General features: G+C 41.9%; 1 protein-coding gene across 4 annotated transcripts in view; it reads left to right on the forward strand.

The window, feature by feature from the left end:
- The window catches only part of PDE4D (phosphodiesterase 4D), a 1,430,886-nt gene that overhangs the window by 46,204 nt on the left and 1,358,320 nt on the right, over positions 1 to 26,362 (forward strand). The window contains exon 1 of one of the 4 annotated variants that reach the window (XM_078067295.1): positions 7,425 to 7,556. The exons of the other annotated variants lie outside the window; for them this stretch is intronic. The gene's annotated coding sequence lies outside the window, so the exon portion shown is untranslated. Of the gene's footprint in view, positions 1 to 7,424; positions 7,557 to 26,362 lie in introns of those variants that run through there. 4 annotated transcript variants of the gene reach the window in all.

A 26,362-nucleotide genomic window follows, 5' to 3' on the forward strand; every position in this document is an offset into this window, starting at 1 on the left:
ATTTTAAATGCAACATTGAAAAAAGAACACAGTCTCCTCCATCTAATGTCTAGACACTCTTTTTATTTTGGTGGAACTGGACAAAAAGAATAGAAGAGTTTTTACCCTGAGGCATTGAAGAAACACGGACATGTCTCAATCGTTAGGTTCTGAAAAAGAAATGGTATCTGGAGCCAGACTGCCTGGGTTCAGATCTCCTCTCTGCCATTTTGTAGCCATGTTACCTGTGTTGATCTCCCTGTACCTCAGTTTCTTTATCTGAAAAATGGGGTAGTAATAGTACCCACCTGGTTGGGTTGTTGTGTACGTTAAATAAATTAATATATGTAGAACCATTGGAATGATGCATGACTTGTAGTAAGTGCTTTATAAATGTTTGTCTTCCTATTATTATCTGGGGGAATTATTTCATAAAATAAATATTCTAGATAACAAGTTTATTCAGTCATTCTTGAAACTTCTAATAGCCAATTTTGATGGGTCTTAATGGATCCTATATGTCTCTGTGTTTCTTCTGTCTTTAATGGGATTTTTTTCCTTTGGTGATCCAGAGTGATCATTAGGATTCAGAATCATCATTACGACCATCAGAAATGGAACTTTGCTATAAGTAAGTGATAGTGAGTCAGGGGATGTTGAAATGATTAAGATGATATTAAGGGGTTTAGGGAAAGCGTTTTGCCCCTAAACTAGCTGGTCCAGGCGGCTCTGCTGTTTCAGTCCTCTCTCTGTTCTAAAAGCTTTCGGCCTTCCCTCTACTAGCCTCTGCTGGCACCCCTGTGCTTCCCTCTACTAGCCACTATATGGCCCGCAAGGCTCAACTATTCACAGTCTGACCTTTTACAGGAAAAAGGTTGTTTCTAAAAGAGGGTTTCTCTTTTAGAGCATTAAAGTTTTGGGCAGAGTCTGAAATAAATGAGATGTTACTATGTTTAGTAGTCTCTGTTAACCTGCATATTAACCTGCCGTACTGCCTCTCCTAAATATATTTTGGATACACAAGAATTAACTGCAGTAGCCTATGTTGGATAAAGAACAAACAACCCACAATAGCACATTTAGAACATGAACAGGAGGCGAAAATGTAATTGTCAAGCAGAGTTGTAAGGTAATCCTCACTTTGTTCTTTGTTGCTCTGCTGTTGTCAGTCATAACATAATGTAAAATTATGTAGCTTTCTGTTGTGTTCTATAGAATATTCTAGAAATGTTTCCAATTAGTGACTGCTTTTCTTATACAACTGTCCAATGAAAATGTAAATGCTCCTGTTGTCTTTTCTCCCCCCTGTACTTATCTGCTCTTTACCTTTCATCTTACACACATCTCTGATCTTTATCTTTTCAGGAAAAAAATGTTTGAATTTTCCTGCCTTGTATTATTCCAGATCATACCACATAGGAAAGGACTCTGAACTTGGGTTTGAATTCTAATTTAGTCCCTTTACAAGAGAGAACCCTCAGGAAGTCACATTGCCGCCCCCAGTCTGTTTCCTTGCCTGTGAAAGGGGGACAAGAATCCACGCTCCGCTTACCACATGCTCTGGGCTGAATGTTTGGATCCCCCACAAATTCCTATGTTGGAATCCTGATGGCCAATATGGTAGTATTAGGAGTTGGGGCCTTTGCAGTGATTAGGCCATGAAGCAAAGCCCTAATGAATGGAGTTAATGCCTTCACAGGAGAGGCCCCGTAGAGCTCTCCAGGCTCTGCTCCTCTTTGAGGATACAAAGATAAGTCAGCAGCCTGGAAGAGGGCCCTCCCCTGACCATTCTGGCACCCTGATCTCGGTCTCGCAGCCTCCAGCACTGTGAGCAATCAATTTCTGTTGGGTGTAAGCCTCCCCGTCTATGGTATTTTGTCTGTGGTATTCTGGAACAAACTAAGACACGACATAGGAGGAGCACATGAGACTAAGCACAGGGGAGGACTTAGTACTGTATCTCTAATAATCTCAACGTAGCCAGTTTATTCTCATACAAAGATGTATATTTTTATGGAACAGACTTTAAAATGGATTCGGCATGAACTAAAACTTCACCTGGGCTGGGTATGAGGCCGTGAGTGAGAAGGAGGTTGGGTGAGAAAACCTTTTCAAACAGCGGGTGTGTTCTTTGGGTGTGTGCTTTGTTATTCACTTCTGTATTGTGACACCTGATGGTCTGGTGCGGACCCCCTGGGAAACAGGGAAGAAAGACAGACGAATAACCTTGGAAGGGGAAAAAGGTAGTGCTTATGTCAGTACAGAAGTCTGAATAGAAGCAAATTATCATTGGTGTGTTTTAGCTACAGTTCTTTAAGTGAATTTGGTACATGGATAGGAACATGGTTAATTTTTTAAAGATGAAAGAAGGAATAGTTTCCTTTAATGAAAATAGGCTCCAGTGCTGTGGAAATCACAAGTCCCCTGTGATGAGGCTAGGGAAGAACTACTGAAGGATGAAGCGAACATATGTGGTTCCATTTTGTTTCTTTAGAGCCCACAAAGAAAACCAACAGCCTACTGGGTGTAACATATTTATACTTGTAAAAGATTACCCCGTGTGTATAATTTAAAGGGGATGCCAGTAGTTCAGCTTCAAATTGCAATTATATTGAACGTATTTCCCCATAATTCTATTGTTTTCAAATGACTTTAAAAACTTTAACCAGAAAGGGGCGCCTGGGTGGCTCAGTCATTGAGCATCTGCCTTCGGCTCGGGTCATGATCCCAGGGTCCTGGGATCGAGCCCCACATTGGGCTCCCTGCTCCGTGGGAAGCCTGCTTCTCCCTCTCCCACTCCCCCTGCTTGTGTTCCCTCTCTCGCTATGTCTCTCTCTGTCAAATAAATAAATAAAATCTTTAAAAAACAACAACAACAACAACAAAAAAAACTTCAACCAGAAAATTAAGACTTCGTTTTCTTAGGTAACTTGTTATTTTAATTCTTTTGGCTTGTGGAGAAAATATTTTAAAATTGTGACTTTGAATTTAAATTTAGGGAGACTCCTCCCAACCTCCACTTTTAATCTCTTGGTTATTTGGAGGGTAATTATCCCAAGTTGTATCAGTTAGCTATGGCAGTGTAATGAAGTACTCCAAATCATAGTGTCTTAAAATGGCAACAATTTATTATTTTCATGGGTCTACTCTTTAGCCAGGGCCTGCATTTTGCAAACACTGTACGACTACTACATGAGTAATGCCTGAAATAGCATGGAAGCCACTCAACAAATATTTGTTGACTGAAGGCGTGAGTGGATGACAACAGGTAGATAATGAGTATTCTCTTTAACATGTTCATCTGCAGTTTCTCTAGGACTTGAGGAGTGCAAAGTAAGAAATGCAAGCCTGGAGTTTAGGAAAGAGGAAAGCAAAAAAGAAAAACATGTGAAAGCTAGACTAAAAACACAGAGACCCACCCACCAAAGTCCTCCAAATGCTACTATTGGAGTATTAGCCCCCAAATGCAGAAATTAGTTGGAGAATACAGGTCAGGATATGGATAGAATTGGAAAAGAACTAATTTAATTATGCAAAAATCTGCGGTGCTTGATTTCATTTAAGAAAAGGGAGGGGGACTGTAGAAGTAAATAAAGTAAAATTTTTACTTTAGTCTTAATGACAAACCATCCCTTTATTAAACTTTAAAAACAAGTGGTGGGGTAACTAGGTAGAATTTGGGGTTTTTTTCGGCCTAGTCTGTAGAAGTGCTAATGAACAGTCAAACTGCCAAAACAGAGGTTGCTAAAATTAAGAAAAAGAATGAAATAACATCTAGTAAACTTAGGCCCCAATTCACAGCCTCCCTGTATCTACACCATTTGCAAAATGCAGGCCCTCCTGAGGCTTAAACCTACTGGGGTGTGACAGTAAACAAATGCACGAATACCTCATTTGATGTTTGCTAGTGATAAGTGTTACGGAGAAAATAAAGCAAGGTGGGAACAAAGACAGTGATGGAGGAGTGAGTGGGTGTTCAGGGAAGGCCTCTGAAGTAAGGGAGCAAGCTGTGAGGATCCGGAAAAAATGCTGTGAGCAGAGGAGTGGCTGATGCACAGGGCGTCTGGATCATACTCAGTGTGGCTGCAACCACGCTTGCAGTGAGGAGAGTGGGAGGCAATGTGCTGTGGAGACAAGCGGAGGCCAGATCATGCAGGGCTTTTCCAGAGCACAGTAAGGTCTGTGCATTTATTCCAACGGACATGGGAATTCCTTGGCGAGACGTGATCTGGTTTCAAGGGCAGAAGCTGGGGGCCTGTGGCGGTTGTGCTGGGCAGAGATGCTGAGGGGCTGCCTTAGGAGAGCAGCAGTGGAGAGGAGACTGAGAGGATGGCAGACTTTGGGGCTCTGCAAAATGTGTTTCATTTAAATAAACCAAATTTAGATATTGACATCAGCTCTGCAAAGTTGAGCATATGGACAAGTGTTGCCCAAAGTAGACCCAGCATACTTCCAGTGATATCTGAGTTAATTTTAGGTGCTCTATCACATGAATGGACCTTTTAAATTTTAGTAATTACTTATGAACTTAATGTGTATAGTAAAGATATAAAACTTGCATGTAAAACCTGTGGTTCTACATACCATTATTGCTTGAAGTTAGGATAAAAGTAATGAGTCTATTACAGAGTTTAATGCAGAAATAAAAAATCATGAGGGTTGATTCTGAATGACTAGATAGATTTAGGATATGGTGACAGGATTATTTAGGTTTAGTTCTGAGGGATAAGTGAATGGTGACTCTGGTTTTAGGGTAGTGTGTAATCATAATCACATATTGCCACTTCTTGATGAATGTGAAGCTCTCTACTGGGCCCATTATAGGTGATATTTCACCCATTCACACTGCAATCTTATGGGATGTGGATGATGAGATTTTTGGTATTCCCATTTAACAGATGAGGGAAATGAAGTTCATGGGGAATAAATAATTTGCTCTAGGAAGTCTGAATTTTCAGATACCATGAGATTATAAAAGCAGTGTCTAGTTCTAGTAAATTCTCGCACACAGGGACTTAGTTTGGCACACTAATGTACCCTCAGCACCTAGAGTAGTTTCTGATATACGTTAGACATTCAACCAATTCTTGCTGAATGAATGAAAGATGAAAAGAGTGGGTCTTTTGTTTAGGTCTGACTCAAGAGTGATGAATGTTCATGTTCCTCACAATAGGATGAGTTTTAGGAAGTAATCCCCTGGAGTTTTATTGGAAAGGCCACACTCGGGACCCCAGGATGACTTACTGCACCCCCTAAATGCAGGTTTTCCTAAGCTCCTAACTTTGGTCTTGTATTTTCCTCCTATTCTCTTTTAAGAATGCCATTGACTTTTCTGGCAGTAACTATGTGCCCAACTCCCAGATCTCAGACTTTGGTCCTGAGCTCCATTTGTGGAACATACAGATCTGCTAACAAACTTGGAGCCACTTTAGGGCGCCATAACCTTTGGCAAGTCCCTTCACCTCCCTTGAGCCTCAGTCCTCCAGTAGGTGGAAGGGACTGGTGGATCGGAGCCCTTATCTGTCCAGGGCTTACGTGCGCCAGAAGAAAGAGAGGGACAAGATGCAGAGGGAGGGTGACATTAGGTGAAAGACGAAAGGCAAATGGAATTCAGTGTCCCTTCTTCCGTGAACATCCTTGTTTGGCCTTTTACCTAGAACTTTCTAAGGAATTACATAATACTCTTTCAGGTAAATTTTCTCAAAAGGCTTGATTTTATTTTTTTCTTAAAAAAAAATTGAAAGGCAAAGTTCTGAAAGCAGTCGTTCCCACACGGAGGCTCCCGACTGAAGCAGCAAGGGAAGCTCCACACGCACTAGCTCGGGGAGTGTTACTGAGCACGGGAAGGCCTTTCCTCAGAGGTGGGCGTTGTGGAGAGTGGGGACATGCCCCACAAAAACTTGCCTTGTTCCGTTCTCACTGCCAGACCTGCTGTCTTCCCCTTGAGCCTTCATAGCTGCTGCTGCAGGTCCCAATCAACCCCAGCTGCACAAATATTTTGAATATTGAAACACACAATCTCTGCAGAACTACGTATGACGGGGCGCAGGAGGCTCTAAGGATGAAAACGACATTATTGTCAGCCTCTGCAAAGTCCTCATCTCCCGGATAAAAGACATAGATAAGATTTCTCGTGCAGGGCTGAGGGGAGGTAGGCTATCCACAGTGATAAACACCTGCTTTGGGAGGGCAGGGTAAGGTGAACCAATCCCAGCCGGGTGGATCTCAGAAGCCATTCTGAAAGAAAGAGGATTCAAATTGGGCTTCCTGGGAAGGATGGGACTTTGATGTTTGTCTTGAGGAAGAAAGGGGGCTGTAGTCTAGGCAAAGCAGGTGGCCACTTCACAGGCCTGGAAGCAGGAGAATGCCAGGGCGGGGCTAGGGTGGGGGTCAGTGGGCTTGGAGAACCCAAGTATGGGGAGGAGGCAGCTTGTGCATGTCCTTGGGAAGGGTGCTGGGAGATTGGAATAGAAGCAGGGACTACTTTGCAAGCCAGCCGAGTCCTGTGAACTTTACTTGTGTGCGTGGTGAGCCTTTCCCACTTTGGTGAGGGGCTTTGGGGAATGGAGTGGCAGGAGAGGGTGGTGGTCAGATCTATGTGTCCTAGGGGCAGCAAGGAGACTGGTTCCCTTTTTTTTTTTAATTTTTCTTTAGAAATAATTTTAAATGTAGAGAGAAGTTGCAAAATAGTCAAAGAGCTTCAGAATATCCTTTGACCAGATTTATCAGTTGTTGACATTTTGCCACATTTGCTTTATCATTCTCTCATTCTCTACCACATACATATTACTAAGAGTTTTTCTCTAAGCCATTTAAGTTGCACACATCATACCTCTTTCCCCGTAAAACATTTTAGTGTGTATTCCCTAAAAACAATGACTTTCATTAGTCATAACTATTTCATAGTTATATATATATTTAACACTTCAGTATCATTATTGAAATCGGGAAATTTATATTGATACACAACTGTTACCTGGTCTGCAGCCTTTATTCACATTTCAGTCATCCCAGGATTGTACAGAAAGGTTTTTTTTCCTTTCTTTTAAGAATAAGTAACGTAGGTGGTGGCGAGATAGGCTGGGGCTGAAGCTCTGGAAGTGGGAACAGGACTGCTGCTTCCGAGGTGGGTACAGCAGGACTTGGCAAGAGTGGACCCTGGGGAGGAGAGAGGAAGTAAAGCTGACGATGAGGTTGCAATTTTTAGGTTGGTGTTGTTCATCAACAAGGAGTTCAGGAAAGCCTTGAAGTGTAAGGTGCTCTTATGTTCTGGGTTTTTGATTTAATTACGATTACTGGATTTCAAGAGCACGTCAAGAGGCAGAAGGGGAGGGTAATGAGAGGCAGCTTTGTGCAGCGGTCCAGAGTATGAACTTTGGAGCTGGACTGCCTGGGTTGGAGTCAGGCTTTGACACTTACTAGCTGTGTGACCTGGGGAAGTTACCTAAGTTGGGTGCGCCTCGGTTTTCTCATCTGTGAAATGGAAATAATAGTAGTACTTGACTCACAGAGTCCTTGTGAAGATTAAAGGAGTTATTATTTGTAAAGCGCTGCGTTACAAGCTTGCCTGACACATAGTAAGTACCCTTTACATTTGTTGAATCTATATAAATGAGCTGGATTTTTTACATTTATGTTACTGAATCTTCACTAGCAAATCCATGAAGTAAGCGCTGTAATTATTACTAATTGGGACTCGTGCTACTCCATTTACCTAAGGCCCAACAACTGTTGGTGTATAAAACTCATCCTGTTCTACATGTCAGACATTCTTCTGGCTCTCTGTGTGAGAATACCCAATAGCAGGCAGTTGAAAGGGGCTAGTGATGCAGTAATAGGATACGGGCTGGGCTGGATGTTCTAAGGTGGAAGTCCTCTCACAGATATTATTGCTGGGGATGTGGGATGCGTGCAGCTGCTAAGAGAGAATCTGCAGAAGAAAGGACTGAAGGTTGGAGCTGCTGAGTGAGACTGAGTGGGTGATAGGGCAGGAGGGTTGTGGTGTGATGGAAAGGAAGAGATAGGAGAGGTTAAGGAGGACTCACCCTTTGTTTGGGATTCCAAGCAGGATAAATTCAGAGCAGAGACCTGGGTGGTAGTGACTGGGTCCCTTGTGGCCTTTAGTGAGAATGGTTGTGTTGGCTCGGTGAGGGCAGAAGCCTGTTTTCAGGGGCTCAAGAAGAAAACAGGAAGAGGAAATGGATTCTAGGAAAGTTAATGATTCTTTCAAGTAGCTTGGCAATAAAAGAAAGGAGAACTTTCGGAGAGGCAGCATCAATAAATGATCTCTTTCCAACAGAGGCAATGGTCTTTGTTGTATGGGAGGGAAGGCGGAGGCTGAAGATGCAGGAAATTGTGGGGAGAGTTGAGGGAGCAGGCTGCTAGGGCCAGGGTCAGGAGCATGGCTGCAGGGCTGCTGCTGTAGGCTTGGAGAGCAGAGAGAGACTATGTGCCATGACCCCTGACATGTAATACGGAATTTCACTTAAAATCTTTGTGCAGTGGGCACTGAAGCTATTTGTTGGAAGTCAGAAGTATATTTGAGAATATACTTTGGAATTTTCCTAAATGAAAAGAAAGATGAAGGTGTTGGGGCGCCTGAGTGGCTCAGTTGGTTAAGCATCTGACTTTGGCTCAGGTCCTGATCCCAGGGTCCTGGGATCGGGCTTCCTGCTCAGCGGGGGAGTCTGCTTATCCGTCTCCCTCTGCCGCTCCCCCTGCTTGTGCTCTCTCTCTCTCTCTCAAATAAATAAATAAAATCTTAAAAAAAGAAGCTTTTGTAAAATGCTAAACCCAGCATTTATTTATTTATTTATTTTTATTTTATTTAAACATTGTCTTGAGTCAGAGGGAGATGAATAGAGCCAATTTATTTATTTATTTATTTATTTATTTATTTATTTATTTATTTATTTTTAATTTTGTTATGTTAGTCACCATACAATACATCATTGGTTTTTGATATGGTGATCCACAATCCATTGTTTTCGTATAACACCCAGTGCTCCATGCAGTACGTGCCCTCCTTAATACCCATCACCGGGCTAACCAGTCCCCCCTCCCCCCTCCCCTCTAAAACCCTGTTTGTTTCTCAGAGTCCATAAACTCTCATGGTTCATCTCTCCCTCCATTTCCCCCCCTTCATTTTCCCCTTTCTTCTCCTAATGTCCTCCATGATATTATGTTCCACAAATAAGTGAAACCCTATGATAATTGACTTTCTCTTTTTTACATGTTGATGTAAAAGTTGGGGATACATCTTTTCTGATGGCTGAGTAATATTCCATTGTATATATGGACCACATCTTCTTTATCCATTCATCTGTTGAAGGGCATCTCAGCTCTTTCCACAGTTTGGCTATTGCGGACATTGCTGCTATGGACATTGGGGTGCATATGGCTCTTCTTTTCACTACATCTGTGTCTTTGGGGTAAATACCCAGTAGTGTGATTGCTGGGTCATAGGGTAGCTCTATTTTTAAATTTTTGAGGAACCTCCACACTGTTTTCCAAAGTGGCTGTACCAACTTGCATTCCCACCAACAGTGTAAGAGGGTTCCCCTTTCTCCACAACCTCTCCAACATTTGTTGTTTCTTTCCCTGTCCATTTTTGCCATTCTAACTGGTGTAAGGTGGTATCTCACTGTGGTTTTGATTTGGATTTCCCTGATGACTAATGATGATGAACATTTTTTCATGTGTCTGTGAGCCATTTGTATGTCTTCTTCAGAGAAGTGTCTTTTCATACCTTCTGCCCACTTTTTGACTTGATTATTTGTTTTTTGGGTGTTGAGTTGGAGAAGTTCTTTATAGATCTTGGGTACCAGCCCTTTATCTGTAGTGTCATTTGCAAATATCTTCTCCCATTCTGTGGGTTGCCTCTTTGTTTTGTTGACTGTTTCCTTTGCTGTGCAGAGCTTTTTATCTTGATGAAGTCCCAAAAGTTCATTTTTGCTTTTGTTTCACTAGCTTTTGGAGATGTGTCTTGAAAGAAGTTGCTGTGGCCGATGTCAAAGAGGTTACTGCCTATGTTCTCCTCTAGGATTTTGATGGATTCCTGTCTCACATTGAGGTCTTTCATCCACTTTGAGTTTATCTTTGTGAATGGTGTTAGAGAATGGTCGAGTTTCATTCTTCTGCATGTGGCTGTCCGATTTTCCCAGCACCATTTATTGAAGAGACTGTCTTTTTTCCATTGCATGTTATTTCCTGCTTTGTTGAAGATTATTTGACCATAGAGTTGAGGGTCCATATCTGGGTTCTCTATTCTGTTCCATTGGTCTATATGTCTGTTTTTGTGCCAGTACCATGCTGTCTTGGAGATCACAGCTTTGTAATGTAGCTTGAAATTGGGCAATGTGATGCCCCCAGCTTTGTTTTCTTTTTCAACATTTCCTTGACGATTCGGGGTCTTTTCTGATTCCATACAAATTTTAGGATTGTTTGTTCCAGCACTTTGAAAAATGTCATTGGAATTTTGATCGGGATGGCATTGAAGGTATAGATTGCTCTGGGTAGCATAGACATTTTAACAATGTTTATTCTTCTGATCCATGAGCATGGAATGTTTTTCCATCTTCTTGTGTCTTCTTCAATTTCTTTCATGAGTGTTCCGTAGTTCCTAGAGTATAGATCCTTTACCTCTTTGGTTAGGTTTATTCCGAGGTATCTTATGGTTTTTGGTGCTATTGTAAATGGAATCGTTTCTCTAATTTCTCTTTCTACAGTTGCGTTGTTAGTGTATAAGAAAGCAACTGATTTCTGTGCATTGATTTTGTATCCTGCCACATTACTGAATTGCTGGATGAGTTCTAGTAATTTGGGGGTGGAGTCTTTTGGGTTTTCCACATAAAGTATCATGTTGTCTGCGAAGAGAGAGAGTTTGACTTCTTCTTTGCCAATTTGAATACCTTTTATTTCTTTTTGTTGTCTGATTGCTGTTGCTAGGACTTCTAGTACTATGTTGAACAATAGTGGTGAGAGTGGGCATCCTTGACGTGTTCCTGATCTTAAGGGAAAGGCTCTCAGCTTTTCCCCATTGAGGATGATATTCACTGTGGGTTTTTCATAGATGGATTTTATGAACTTGAGGAATGTTCCCTCTATCCCTATACTTTGGAGAGTTTTAATCAGGAAAGGATGTTGTATTTTGTCAAATGCTTTTTCTGCATCAATTGAGAGGACCATATGATTCTTCTCCCTCCTCTTATTAATGTGTTCTATCACATTGATTGAGCTGCGAATGTTGAACCACCCTTGCATCCCGGGGATAAATCCCACTTGGTCGTGGTGGATGATCCTTTTAATGTATTGTTGGATCCTATTAGCTAGGATTTTGTTGAGGATTTTGGAATCCATATTCATCAGGGAATGAAATTCTCCTTTTTGATGGGGTCTTTGCCTGGTTTGGGGATTAAGGTAATGCTGGCCTCATAGAATGAGTTTGGAAGTTTTCCTTCTGTTTCTATTTTTTGAAACAGCTTCAGTAGAATAGGTATTATTTCTTCTTTGAATGTTTGGTAGAATTCCCCAGGGAATCCATCAGGCCCTGGACTCTTGTGTTTTCGGGAGGTTTTTGATCACTGCTTCAATCTTGTTACTGGTTATTGGCCTATTCAGATTGTCAATTTCTTCCTGTTTCAGTCTTGGCAGCTTATAGGTTTCCAGGAAGGCCTCCATTTCATCCAGATTGCTCAGTTTATTGGCATATAGTTGTTGATAATAATTTCTAATAATTGTTTCTATTTCCTTGGTGTTAGTCGTGATCTCTCCCCTTTCATTCATAATTTTATTAATTTGGATCCTTTCTCTTTTCTTTTGGATAAGCCTGGCCAGTGGTTTATTGATCTTATTAATTCTTTCAAAGAACCAACTTCTAGTTTCGTTGATCTGATCTACTGTGTTTCTGGTTTCTAATTCATTGATTTCTGCTCTAATTTTAATTACTTCACTTCTAATGCGTGGCTTAGGCATTGTTTTTTGCTTTTTCTCTAGTTCTTTAAGGTATAGAGTTAGTTGGTGAATTCGGGATTTTTCTATTTTTTTGAGTGAGGCTTGGATGGCTATGTATTTCCCCCTTAGGACCGCCTTTGCAGTATCCCATAGGTTTTGGACCGATGTGTTTTCGTTCTCATTGATTTCCATGAATTAAGTTCTTCTTTGATTTCCTGGTTGACCCAAACATTCTTGAGCAGAGTGGGCTTTAGCTTGCAAGTGTTTGAATTTCTGCCAAATTTTTTCTTGTGATTGAGTTCCAGTTTTAGAGCATTGTGGTCTGAGAATATGCAGGGAATAATCTCAGTCTTTTGGTATCGGTTGAGACGTGACTTGTGACCCAGTATGTGGTCTATTCTGGAGAAAGTTCCATGTGCGCTCGAGAAGAATGAGTATTCTGTTGTTTTAGGGTGGAATGTTCTGTAAATATCTATGAGGTCCATCTGGTCCAATGTATCATTCAAAGCTCTTGTTTCCTTGTTGATTTTCTGCTTAGATGATCTGTCCATTGCTGAGAGTGGAGTATTGAGGTCTCCTACAATTAACGTATTGTTATCAATATGACTCTTTATTTTGGTTAACAGTTGGCTTATGTAGATGGCTGCTCCCATGATGGGGGCATAGATGTTTACAATTGTTAGATCTTCTTGTTGGATAGACCCTTTAAGAATGATATAGTGTCCTTCTGTGTCTCTTATTACAGACTTTAGTTTAAAATCTAATTTGTCTGATATAAGAATTGCTACCCCAGCTTTCTTTTGAGGTCCACTGGCATGGAAGATGGATCTCCATCCCTTCACTTTCAGTCTGGATGTATCTTTAGGTTCAAAATGAGTCTCTTGTAGACAGCATATGGATGGGTCCTGTCTTTTTATCCAATCTGCAACCCTGTGCCGTTTTATGGGAGCATTTAGGCCATTCACGTTGAGAGTGATTATTGAAAGATATGAATTAATTGTCATCATGTTGCCTGTGAAGACGTTGTTTTTATAGATTGTCCCTGTAAATTTCTGTTGTATATCACTCTTGGGGTCTTTCTCCTTTTATAGAACCCCCCTTAATATTTCTTGCAGGGCCGGCTTAGTGGTCACCTATTCTTTCAGTTTCTGCTGGTCATTTAAGCTCTGCATCTCTCCATCCATTCTAAATGAAAGCCTTGCCAGATAAAGTATTCTTGGCTGCATGTTCTTCTCATTTAGTACCCTGAATATGTCTTGCCAGGCCTTTCTGGCTTGCCAGGTCTCTGTGGATAGGTCTGACGTTATTCTGATGTTCCTCCGTCTGTACGTAAGGAATCTCTTCCCCCTAACTGCCCTTAAGATGGTTTCCTTGGTTCTAAGATTTGCAAGTTTTACTATTACATGTCGGGGTGTTGGCCTGTTTTCCTTGGTCTTAGGAGGGGTCCTCTCTGCCTCTAGGACTCGAATGTTTGTTTCATTCCCCAGATTAGGGAAGTTCTCAGCTACGATTTGCTCAGATACATCTTCTAGTCCTCTCTCTCTCTCCACTCCCTCCGGGATTCCAGTTATTCTGACATTGGAACGCTTCATGGTGTCACTTATTTCTCTGATTCTATTTTCATGGATTCTGAGTTGTTTTTCCCTGGCCTCCTCTTTTCCCTTTTTATCTATTATATTGTCTTCCAGGTCGCTTATTCGCTCTTCTGCCTCAGTTACCCTAGCTGTTAGATTATCTAGATTGGATTGGATCTCACTGATAGCAGTTTTAAGATCTGCCAATTCCCCTTTTATTTCTGCCCTTAGAGACTCTATGTTGCCATTAATTGATTTCTCCATTCTAGCCATTGTCTTCACAATTGCTAGCCTGAATTCCATCTCCGACATCTTGGTTATATCTGCATCCATTTGTAAATCTGCAGCATAAGTCATAATCTCTGAGTCTTTTCTATTTTGGGGGCTCCTCCTCCTAGTCATTCTGTTGATGGGTGTTTGAGGGAATGTATAGAGTCCAAATTATTGACCAGAACCCAAGCAAGATGCACCTGTTTTCTTGGGACCTTAGGGTTGCTGGCCTCTTGTTTTCCCAGCCTGTCTTCTGGGGGAGGGGCCTGCTGCGCTGTTACTCAGGCAGCCCTGTTTGGGCGGAGTTGCCCTGCGCCCCTGTGGTGGGGGATGGGCTCAGTGGGAATCAATCTTTGGGGCTTTTGTTCTCTGGCGCCTTTCCCTGGCGGCTTTCCGCGTCTCTTCCGCGAGTCAGAGCAGAAGAGACCGTTTCCAACCCTCTGGCTCAGAGCAGAAATCGCAGTCTGTTCTTCAGTGAGCTCTCCAGGCCACACTGTCTCCGTTTCTGTCCGTGCTGCTATAAATTGCAGCGGCCTGGGTTGTGCGCCCCTCTGCAGCGCCCCGAGTCCTGCCTCCAGGTCGGGGCATGTCTCTGCCCTTTGTGCTTCTAAAACTGCCAGCCGCTCCCAGTTCGCATGCGCGCGACCCTGCCGGTCTGGTTTTCCACCCTGGGGGCTGCCCTAAAGTCCTTTCCCGACGCTACCGGTCTGTGAGTCTGTGCCCGTCTGCAGTGCACGAGGCTGTCGCTCACCGGCGGTGTAGGATCCCCACGGCCAGGCACCCTCCCGCTGCCGTTTATCCTCCGATATCTGCCCGTGGAATCAGGGCTCCCCGCTTCGTACCTCAAAACCAACTGCCTGCGATATTCCGTTTGTAGAGATCCAGATCTTCTTATATCTCAGGCTGGTTTCGTGGGTGCTCAGAGTGGTCTGGTAGATATCCAGCTCAATTCCGGGGACCAGTTGAAATAGGGTCCCCTACTCCTCTACCATCTTTTCCCCCCTCCAATAGAGCCAATTTAAGTTGCCTTAGAGAACATTTGGTATCTGCCTCTTGCCTTATGGTCTCTGTTAAACGTGGAAGCAAGAACTATACAATTGAAATGTCAGTTGTGACACTGAGTCATTTTTAAATGAATGTATTTTTCATTTCATTGATAGGAGACATCCTTATTTATCTTTGTGGGTTTGTCTTGAACAACAAGCGATAATTTGTGGAATCAGTGGCTATTTCAGGAGAGTCAGGAAGCTGTCATTTGTGCTCATCCTGTTCCTATGTTTCAAAATCAGGTGGTAGGGAAATACTTCCACTCTACTAGTGGGTGGTGGTGGGGGGCTGCTTACGACAACTTCGGCAGTGGTGGGTAACACAGCCAAAGGAGTGATGAGATCAGAATTCTTATGTTAGCCGTTTGTTCCTAGAGTTTTGAGATAATTAATTATAATGTCTGATGTTGATAAATTCCATTGGTAAATAACTTTCCTAATTTTAACCTCCTTTTTTTAAGCTTGAAAAGCATACAAGTAACAAATGTTTATAGTAGAAAAAAGTGAAGTGACAGGAAACGTACCAATGGGAATGTCTCTGTGCACATTTTTTTCTCAAACTTTAAGTTATTTCATGACAAATTTATGTTTACACAAATGGAATTATAAATAGCTTTTGTCTTATGATTTATGGAAATCAGGATTTATGGAGGGTGAGCATTTAGTCTCACTTTTAAATGACCTTAGGGAAATTATCTGAAGCTTAGTTAAAAGAACAATAAAGCAAGAGAAATGGGGCATAAGTTAATCAAATATTTTGAGGAGTGTTTCTTCAGCTTAGTATGCATTTGGGAAGTGGGTTCATTTTCCCCTTTAGGGTCTGGTCGTTTTATTTTTAGTTTTACCCTGAAAAGCGTGTCAGCACGTTGGGTGGCAGCTAAGATCCTATGCTCTGCTTTCACCTTCTCCCTCGCTTCATATTGAGATATTTGGCTGTCAGGATCAGAGGGCTCTCTCTTTTTATTTTTATTTTTATTTTTATTTTAAGGATTTTTATTTATTTATTGAGAGAGAGAGAGAGAATGATAGAGAGCATGAGAGGGAGGAGGGTCAGAGGGAGAAGCAGGCTCCCTACTGAGCAAGGAGCCCGATGTGGGACTCGATCCCAGGACTCCAGGATCATGACCTGAGCCGAAGGCAGTCGCTCAACCAACTGAGCCACCCAGGCGCCCCCAGAGGGCTCTCTTGTACAGTCCATCCCTGAGATCTGTGGAACATCCCCAGAGACAGGTAGCCAGGCCCCCAGGAGAAGCACGGTTCTGTGCAGGGATTACTGTCCCCACCTGGGTAACACCGAACTGTGCCTTGTGCCGGGGGTGGGAGGGCTGGGGGGTGCAGGGGGGGGCAGCTCTTTGCCTCTCCTCTGCTCTCTGCACAGCTGCCCTGTCTTTGGGCTGGTCCGTGATGGTAACAGCAGGACTGAGTTCCTGTGCTCAGCCCTTCCACTGATAAGAAGGACTTTGTACCTGACTAATTTGACTTAAAATTTAGCCTTCTTTCTCATTACACTGGGCTCTCTGTAAAACACAAAATTCAGTTTGATAGATAACTATAATTTCTTCCCATCAGTATTCTGACTGAATCAAAGATGAAGCTAGCAGCATTCTTATCCTTTGAAAACATTTGATTCATTTTCACAAATAGAAAAATTACATGGTTTCCTGGAGATGTTGATGTGTTCTCCTGGAAGGGTTGGGCCTCTGTTCATTGAAAATCATTAGTTTACCAAAACCCCCACAGATTACAATGTGGGTGTGGGTGGGATGGGGAGGAAGAGGGAGAGAAGGGAAAGAAATGGGTCAAAATTGAATTCACAAGAACCGTTTTATCATTGGATTAGGGATTAAAGACTCTCAGTAAAAAAATGGCTCATTGTAAAGTTTTCATGAACTTGCTGCATGTGTTTACTTTCATTTATGAATGAAGCTCACATAGGGAACACATACAGAAGTCATCCAGAATGTGCTGGAATTGGCAATCTGTTGGAGGGTGGCCACGGCAGGAAAGGACGGCTCTTGGTATGGTGCCTCATGCCGGGGGTTGGGCCTGGCCTCTTCAGTTCCCTCTGGGAAGACCCCAGAGGAGGAGCAGACTGGGCAGAGCAGAGCAGGAGGGTGTCTCCTGGTGGGACAGCCTGCGGGCCTGCCTGCGTTGCTGTAGCTAAGCTTCTCCAGGGCTTGTAATGTTGAGTGCTCATGGTCCTCCGGATTGTTTTCTAAGGGTAGAAATGTCCTGGCCTCACCCCAGATCTGCTGATTCAGTCTCTGTGGGGTGCTGCTTGGGAATCTATATGTTAGAGAAGCTCCCAGGGTAACTGTAATGTGTGGTCATGTTTAAGAACTGCTCGTGTCAGTAAATGGCAGGAGGTAGGACTGATGGGAAGTACTGTGGGAAGAAAGTGTGTGTGTGTGTGTGTGTGTGTGTGTGTGTGTGTGTTGTGTAACAGCTGTGAGATGAAATCAGGCTCCTGGAATTCGTGAAGAATCAGCAGGGGAGACACATGAACCAGGTGCCAAGGATGTGGCCTTAGGCCTTACCAGAAACTCCCTCCTCTAGGGTGTGAGCTTCTGGAAAACACTTACTGGTCCTGATTAAATCCTGCATTCCAGGCCCCATGCAGGCTTGCATCCAGAAAGGCCATCACAATGTTTTCTTTTAAACTTCTGTTTGCTATTTGGCTTTGATTTTTCTACCTCATGTAGGAGCCCTGGTATCCAACGTGATTTGGTATGTTTGTAGATTTCTGACGGTTCCCTGGTTTCTTAGGTTTCCCTTTTATTTTTTATGCCTTTTATTAGGATGTCAACCTACACATTTAACAGACTGGATAGCTTTGCCAGTAAACAACAGAAGCTGCAAGTACATATGATGCTTTCTGTTATATACCCAAAGTCTGTTGTATATGACAAGAATGAAGTTTTATTTACTTCTTGGGTGCACCAAGCATAAACACTCTCTAATGAGTAGAAAAGAACCTGATGGGAAAGAAAAATGCTGGTTGCCAATGGATGGCATTTCCTTGTGGAACACTGGGCACAGAGTTGATGAGGGGTCATTGTAAGGGAAGCCACTGCCTGCAGGTGGGTGCAGTTAGGATGACTTTGTACCCCAGTTTGCAGGACGGTATTGGCTTTGCCTCTTGGCCTTGTATCCCATTTCATACTCATTGGTGGCCTGGTCACCACGAGTATAGGAGAGAGAGGGAAGATGTTTTCTGGCATCACTGAACAGTGCTGGTTTGAGTCGGTCATTTATCTTATTCCAGGCCACCCATAACATTTGTGAGCTCAGAACAGGAAGCCCTCCTGTCCCACAGCCTTATCCCTGCTCTTTCTGCCCTTTCTCCACTGTGCAACGGAATGAATCTTGTAGGAACGTGTGTAGACAAACAGTCTGCTCATCTGCACCCAGCCTACAGTCCAACAACTGCCCACAGTCACTTTTCAGGCCCGGGGTTACGCACACTGGCCATGAAGCAGTCTGCCCTTAGGAGGATAAAGACCCATGGAAGCTGGCTTTAGACCCTTTGAAGCAGGGAATTCCAGGGTTCTGGGTATCTGCAGAATGGTCTAGAAGGTGGGTATGTTGCCAAACCTTGCAGGCTCCTAGCCCCACAGGGACGCGTGGTTAGAAGGGGGCAGAAGAGGCGCCCTCTAATGCACCGGTACCAGGTTAGGGTTACGTGCCTCTGCTTTTCAGATACCCTGCTTCCAATATACCCTTGAACATCCCTGGAAAGCTGGCTGGCTGTGTAATTCTGAAGTGTGGGGTATAAGAATATCAGACATGAATTCCATTTGGTCACCTGAGGTCCAGTGATATCCTTCATCTGGCCTGATAGAAATCCCTTGTCCTACCCTTAAAAGCTGTATATTTATGATAACTCCATTTTTCAGGGTGAAATAAAAACTGAAACTATGAAGTTTAATGTTTTCAAAGTCCACCAAGGGGAAGCCACCTCTCTGCAGTGTGTTTCATCAATGGAAATTGGGTGAATGTTTACCAAGTATGTGTGTGTGAAGATAGAAAAACCATTGACTCAGCCATTCCCACTGTGGTTTTGTTTATCTGAGGATCAGTCGAATGGACTTTCCTCTCTTGCGATCACAGAATCAAATCTTTTCCAGTTCTCAGATACTTCTTCTGTGTCTATTGGTGGAACTTTGTGAGATTAGTGAAGTCAGGGTACACTTTCTCTTTTTCTTCCTTCTCTCCTCAGGATGGAACAAGCTCACAGGGCAACAAGGTATTTTCCAGGGCTGGAAGCAGTTACCTTTTTTGTGGATTATTGGAAGCCCTGTAGACAGGGTAATGGTGTATGGCACAGAGATTGTACTCCCACAGCAAACACATGGAGAAGATGAGTGTTGGAAGAGAGGAGTTGAAAATCATGTTATTTTCTACACTTTTCTTCATTAGTTTTGAGGGCACTCACTTTCTTTCTATAGTAATATAGATGAGGGAAAATAGAGGCCCCTAAGGATATACAGAATTAATTTTATATAATCAATAATTTTTGCCAGTAGTTGTGCTGAAAATATGTTTTCAAACTCTTGCTCTATGCTGGTATTTACGTTAATTAGCTTGCCTGGGGTCTGAACAGCTTTGGCTTTTCTATTTTAATAATATTTCCGGTTTAATAATCAGCATGTGATTTCCCTGGAGTTAATAGTGTAAAGTGATGCTTCAAATAACTGCGTTATTGCCCATTTGTAACCAATAAAACTTGCACCAAGTCACACCGCTTGGGGTAATTAATTTTTCAGTAGAAAGGTGCTCTAGGTATCCAAGCTTTAAAGAAGCTAGTCTGCCTTTATTCGGGTATAACTAGGACTCCACTGAGCAGGAATTATTATTATTCAGGTATTTGCTTGTTACATTTTTGGTATCCAGTGGTGGTAGAATGAGGAGGGGCACACCGAGATTGCAGAATAAACATCAGATGGGTCCTGGTGTGCAGGATACATGCTTACTCATTATCATTGTGAGTTGTTCATTACCACCTTTCTTCTTTGATTATTGAAAACTTCCATTATTAATAATGTAATTTAGCTTTACCAGCTCCATTCTCCCATGGCAGCCTGAACACCAGGCTTGATAAAGTCCAGATATATTTTAATTCTCTTCTGTCAAACCCAAGAGAGAATTTCTTGGACACTGTGCTGATTAATGTGTCTTAACAAAACACCAACTGTGGGAATTGTGAAGTATAATGAAGCCCAGGGAGGGATGGGCTTCATTCCAAAATGTTGCAGATAGATATAATTTTAACAAGCAAACGTGACATACATTCTTAACTATTTTTCAGAAGGAAAAATACTAGAAGAGAGGTAATTTGAATATAGAAACTGTCCAGTAATGATGGGATGGCTGATAGTGCTAGTGGTTCTTACAGATGCTTAGTGGAGAGTGTGACAGATATTAGGTGCTCAACAAATTGTTGGTTAACTGAATAAATGAATGGATCTGATCTTGTTCTGAGAAACTCCAAAGCAGAGAACACTTGGCATGAATACTCACATGAACCAAATATATTGAGCACTGCTGTGTCGTATGCTCTCCTACAAATGCTTTTTGATTTGTTCTCTGCTGAAACAATTCCCCATTTTATAGATGACATTGAGGCTCAAGGGGAGCGTTCGACAACTTCCTCATGGCGATTAAGCATTAGAAGTGGAATTGGAATGTGTGTCCTCTGACTCTAGGTCCAGGGTTCCAGGATTTCAGGATGACCTGCTTTTTTGAAATCATAGGCCAGAGCAATGTAAACAAGCCACCAGAAAAACTAAGGTCTGGAATCACTGTTCACCCTTACATAGAAAAGAATAAAGCTAACTATTGAGTATCTTGATACGTTAATAAAAATGAGAGTTAAAAGATTGTATAGAGACCATATCCAAACATCCTTCAAAAGGCCCAAGTCCTGGGGACTGGAACAGAGAGAGAGTGGGGAAGGAAGGAAATGTGTCCAAATTCTTCCAAGCTGTTTCTTTTGTTCTTCGAGTCAAGTGTTCTGTCTCTAAATCAAAATTTCAAGGAAAGCTTATGGCAGATGAGACTTTTGGAAGAGTCTTAGAAACCAGGAGGGAAAAGGCCTTCTAACTCATCCATTTGCGCCCTCATGTTACTTTGTAAGGTTGTTAAAGCTTTTAAATTTCATATAGATTTTGTCTCTTCAGCTGCACTACAAACCTGTTAGGACACATTTCTTTTCTCTCTTATCTCTTCCTTGTACTCTGTCCATATACAGAGGCCTCTAAGCGGGACAGGCAGTGCATATAGGGTATATCCCAGGTGCCCCAAGGAGCTTTGTGTACCCCCATTGGCCTGATCCCATTTTTGCAATATACATACTGTTGGAATTATTGCTACATATTAAGGAATTGTGAGTTCTCAAGGCCCTCTTTACAGCGTAAATTAATTTAGATGTTCAGTTGATAACACACGTCTATTGGTACATGGTATGTAGTTTACTCTATGAGTTGGTGGGACATCACCAGATCAAACCCAGCCCAGATGAGCATTGTTTGGTGGTAGAGAGGGGAGATAGAGGTATAGAACCCTTTCTTGTAGAAGTGGATCTTCTTGTGTTCCTATGGATAACAACACAGATATATCTGGGTGCGGTGTTCCAAGAAGAGAGAAAGAAAGAGAAGATTCATTATTAAATTTGGCTTCTTGACTTCAGTTAGCCTGGGCCAATGATGATTTGTAGACAGGGAGTGAGGAGGAAGAAATTGAGACAAAAACTTTGCTCTCTGCCTGGTCGCGCTGCCTGAGAGCTCATGAAGCTCTCTTTGGGAACTTAGTGTTAGCTTATTCTTTTTTTTTTTTTTTATTATGTTATGTTAATCACCATACATTACATCATTGGTTTTTGATGTAGTGTTCCATGATTCATTGTTTGCATATAACACCCAGTGCTCCATGCAGAACGTGCCCTCTTTAATACCCATCACCAGGCTAACCCATCCCCCCACCCCCCTCCCCTCTAGAAGCCTCAGTTTGTTTCTCAGAGTCCATAGTCTCTCCTGGTTCATCTCCCCCTCCGATTCCCCCCCCTTCATTCTTCCTCTCCTGCTATCTTCTTCTTCTTTTTTCTTTTTTAACATATAATGTATTATTTGCTTCAGAGGTGTTAGCTTATTCTTAAGCAGAACATATCTTGTGTCTGTGATTTTCTTGCTGAAGGAAATGCACCTCCTGGGCTGACTGTGGACTCTGTGGTATTAAAACCAAAATAATTTGACTACCTGAGCTGAACTAATTTTAGCGCTTAGGTTGATATTTTCACTATATAACGTAAGAAATACTATCCATTCTGCTGTTTGACTATCTAATACAGTTAATTAGATTTTCTGGTTAACCCAGAGATGAAGGCAAAGATATCCTATCAACAGTAATAACACCATTGGACCTGGGGTAAGAGTCCCTGCTTTAAAGGGCCAGGGGGACGTTGTCAATGCACAACATGCTCACACCCACTTCTGAACCACTCAGGATACTATAATCCCCTGCCTAAGTGATCCCCCAAATTACTTCCAGAACTTGTGTGGGCCTCTCTTGCAGTCAAATCTCCTAAGGGTGAACTATAAACCACTCCTGTGTGAGCACTCCTAGGACTAAAGAGTGTGGGGCTGTGTGTGAACCTTGGAAGTGCAGGCTCGAGTGCTCTCTTGAAAGGCTCCTCTCACTGCAGAACACAATGGAAGCTGGGAAGGAGCAGGAGAGTGGGCTACTGGCTGGGGCCTTTGGCTCCCTCAGTTTTATAGATGGGATCATATTTCAAACTCTGTACTGGGAAACTGTTTTAAATGAGTTAAATGAGTTGGCTGTGAAGCACACTACTTGAAGTAACTGGGCTTTAATTGACCACTGAGGTCCTTGCATGGCTCCCTGGTCTGAGTGTGGAGCAATAGTGTTTGTTATTCTGTGGATAGTAGTGACATAAGAGTTAGGGATGCCTGTTCTCCAGAGACATTTCTAGGGAGTTCCTGCTGGTGGTGGTGGGAGTGGTGATCACTCTTATTTCATCAACAATGAAATCTTTGATTTTCTGTAAATTTGACCCTTTCCTTGAATACTAGACTATAAAGGAGTGTGTATGTGTTCTAGTATATTCAGGATCCTTGTTGTTGAGTTCTGATTACCTAAATTTTTAAAAAATAGTTATTTATTTAGTTGAGAGAGAGAGAGAAAGAGAGCGAGAGAGTTTGCATGGTGGGGAGGGGAAAAGGGAGAGGGAGAAACCCAAGCAGACTCCATGCTGAGTGCGGAGTTGGAGGCAGGGCTCGATCTCACAACCCTGAGATCATGACCTGAGCCAAAACCAAGAGTTGGATGTCCAACCAATAACACAGCCCACGAACTCCTGATTACTTAACTTTTTTCCTGGAGTTTGTACTTGCAGCTTGTTCAGGATCTTAAGCAATTTTACATGGGTGTATTTTATCCCTTTGTACTCTGTCGATTAAATGTGTGGTCTTTGAGCTCAGGAAGATGATTTACATGTTACTTTAAAATAGAGCCTTTCTTTCTGTTTCTTCCCTCCTTCTCTCTTTCTATTTATGCTGAATACCTCCCAGGCCCTGTGCTAGAATTCTCTTTGCCTATTTCTTTTAATGATAATGTATGATTGTTTAAAATGTCATCATTTAGTGTTTAGTAAACCCATAGTAGAAAATAACTGTTTCTTTACAAATATTTGTGGAGATTTAAAGTTACCCTCTCAGTATCCTTATATTTTGCCCTTTTCTTTCTGGAGAGTAACATAACTGCAGGTATTTGTTACTATGCAAAAAATGCTTGTGAAAATTCTCAAATTTTATGCTCAGTAATTAGAATTATGTACTGTTACTTAGATATTTTCCTTAGTTCTCTTAACTGGATATACTTTTGTCGTGTCTCCTCTTTTTCCCTAAATGCTTTACCTTGCTCCCCACTCGTGCTCCACCATTTCTCTGGATTTTTCTCTTTCTCATTCTCTCCCTCTTCCTCTCCACTCCCCCGCCCCTGCTCATGCTGTGTACCCCTCTCTACCTGCTTCTCTCTTGTTTACACCGAGTCCTCGTGTATGTGCCCTTTGTCTTTGTCTGGGTTTATATCCATCAGGAGAAGGGCTGGCCATCTTTTAATGTAACAAATGGTATCCAAATATGAGGCCCCAAGTCAAAGAGCTAGAGAGTCACTTGGTTTCAAGGTTATCAGAATCTCTGAGATTAATCATGTAGCAGGGTCCTCCTTAGGTTGTGCCTGAGAAGACCGGTTCAGTGAATTTGCTAACTAGCCGGAGGCCAAACACTGGCCATGCTCCTTATCTTCTATTTCCCACTCCAGTCCTTTTCTTAAAAACAGCTTCAGCCCAGTACAAACAAATAAGCCATGAGTTAATAGACTTATGTAGGTGTACTCCTCTTGTGACAAGGAAAGTAAAGTGGGGGCATGAACACAAGAGCACATAAGAGATGCCCTGGTAAGTTGTTCCCTCAAAAAAATCACTTAAAGATAGCTGAGAAATTGTAGCAACTGTAGACAAACAAGGTCAGGTTAAGTTACTGCAGAGATGAGTGTACTAAAGTTAGAGGGCAAGAGAAGTATGTTTGTCAACATAGGAGGAGAAGGAGGAAGTACACACCTTATAATCGGAAACAAATATCTTGTCAAAAATTAAGGGAGTTGGTCCTTTCCCTTGATTTTTCTTATTTCGTGGCAAAATCTACAACAACCCTATATTAAGGCATAAATTAAAATCCGTATGCTGTAATTTGCTTGGGTTAATATAAATTTAAAACTCTTCAGTCTAGACCAGCTGTAATCCCATTCCCCAAAGATCTTCATTTTTATCATGATTTACAGCTAACAAGACATTTATGATCTCTTTTTGGTTGTCTCTGGTGGAACATTTTTGGCAGTGCTTTCCTGACTTGAAATTCTCATGTGCATGGAAATCTAGTTAGGAAAATGAGTAAGTAAATAACTTCTCCTAAGAGTATAATCTCTCCTTTGTGACATAAATTAGATATCCATTCACATCTATGGAATAATTCCCAGTTTTGCAATTAAATAATCTGATAGGCGCAAGCAAACATGCCAATCGCTTTCTAGTCTAGGAGAATTCAGTCAACTTTGTACTTGAGCAAACAAGCTATGCTTTTAAATAGATGCATAGTTTTCTCAAAATTGGCTTATAATGAGCTGATCTCAGCTGCAGTCAGATGGATAATTAAACAGCTAAGGTAAGAAGCTTCCGACGGTGCATGTTTACAGTATTAATCGAAAAAATAAAACTGAGGGTTCTAGAGGGGAGGGGGGTGGGGGGATGGGTTAGCCTGGTGGTGGGTATTAAAGAGGGCATGTACTGAATGGAGCACTGGGTGTTATACGCAAACAATGAATCATGGAACACTACATCAAAAACTAATGATGTAATGTATGGTGATTAACATAACATAATAATAATAAAAAATAAATAGAAAAAAGAAAATGCAATTTTTAATCCTAAGGATGATGTGACCGGTGCACATGTATAATGATGTGAAGTTCCCTGGCTTCACATTTTAATCTTTCAAACTACCTTTCTCACAGAGAATTGACAAAGTTTGCTTGGAGAACCTTGAAGTCATTTTAAGTTTTCTGGTGTGTAAGTAGTTGAATGAAAAAATAGGAGATGCTCCTTTAAAAGTTTTTTGATTTTTGTTTTTTCCTCCTTCAGCTCTGAGGCTGTGTTTTCTCAGATATGTTTAACAATCTGGAATATTTTCTGGGATGATTTTTAAAACAGTGGAAATGTTCCCTGTTTCTCAGTGTTGCTGTTGCCTCTGAAATGGCATGGATGCTTGACTTTTTTAAAAGCTTGTTTATGGCGTTCAGTACATTTTACTTCATATTAAAGTAATTTGGCATGAAATTGTGTCCATTACAAATTTTAAGCTTTTTGAGGGCAGGGTCCATATCTTCTTCTTTTCTCCCGAGGGCCTTTCATTTGGGTGGTGAAATGTATGTGGACTCAGTGAATGAAATCAGACATACCTTACTCTCTGAGAGTATACCTGTATGTGGCTGGCTGTTGGCTGGATAACGGCCTGCCCACCTACACTGGGCCAAGGATTCAGACGGTCTTGTAGATTATGTTGTTGCTTTAAGCAAGAATGAAGTGAAAATGTGGATCTTTGGTCCAGCCTTTTTTTAGTATGATTGAAAATGTAATTCAGTATGATCGATTACCTTGAAAATGAGTAGAAAATGAGTTAACAGATTAGTGGAAGAGAATTCTGGTTTTTGTGCTTGGTTCATTGGACAAGTTACCTTTCAAGGTTTACTCAGGTATGTAATTTCCAGGGACTGAATATTCTTGATTATAGGACATCCAAGTTCTGAGGCTTCTCTTCTTGTTTTTCATTTAACTCTTTATTGTCCTTCCCAAGAGAAGGAATAAGAAATATGATTATGTTTTGGCTGTTAATTACACCTTCCTGTGAAACTATTTAAACTCTTCTTGGGTGAATGAGGAAAACTATTTGGATATATTACCCGGGCTTTTGA

The sequence above is a fragment of the Halichoerus grypus genome, chromosome 2 (genome assembly GCF_964656455.1).
Source record: "Halichoerus grypus chromosome 2, mHalGry1.hap1.1, whole genome shotgun sequence".
Classification (NCBI taxonomy): Eukaryota; Metazoa; Chordata; class Mammalia; order Carnivora; family Phocidae; genus Halichoerus; species Halichoerus grypus.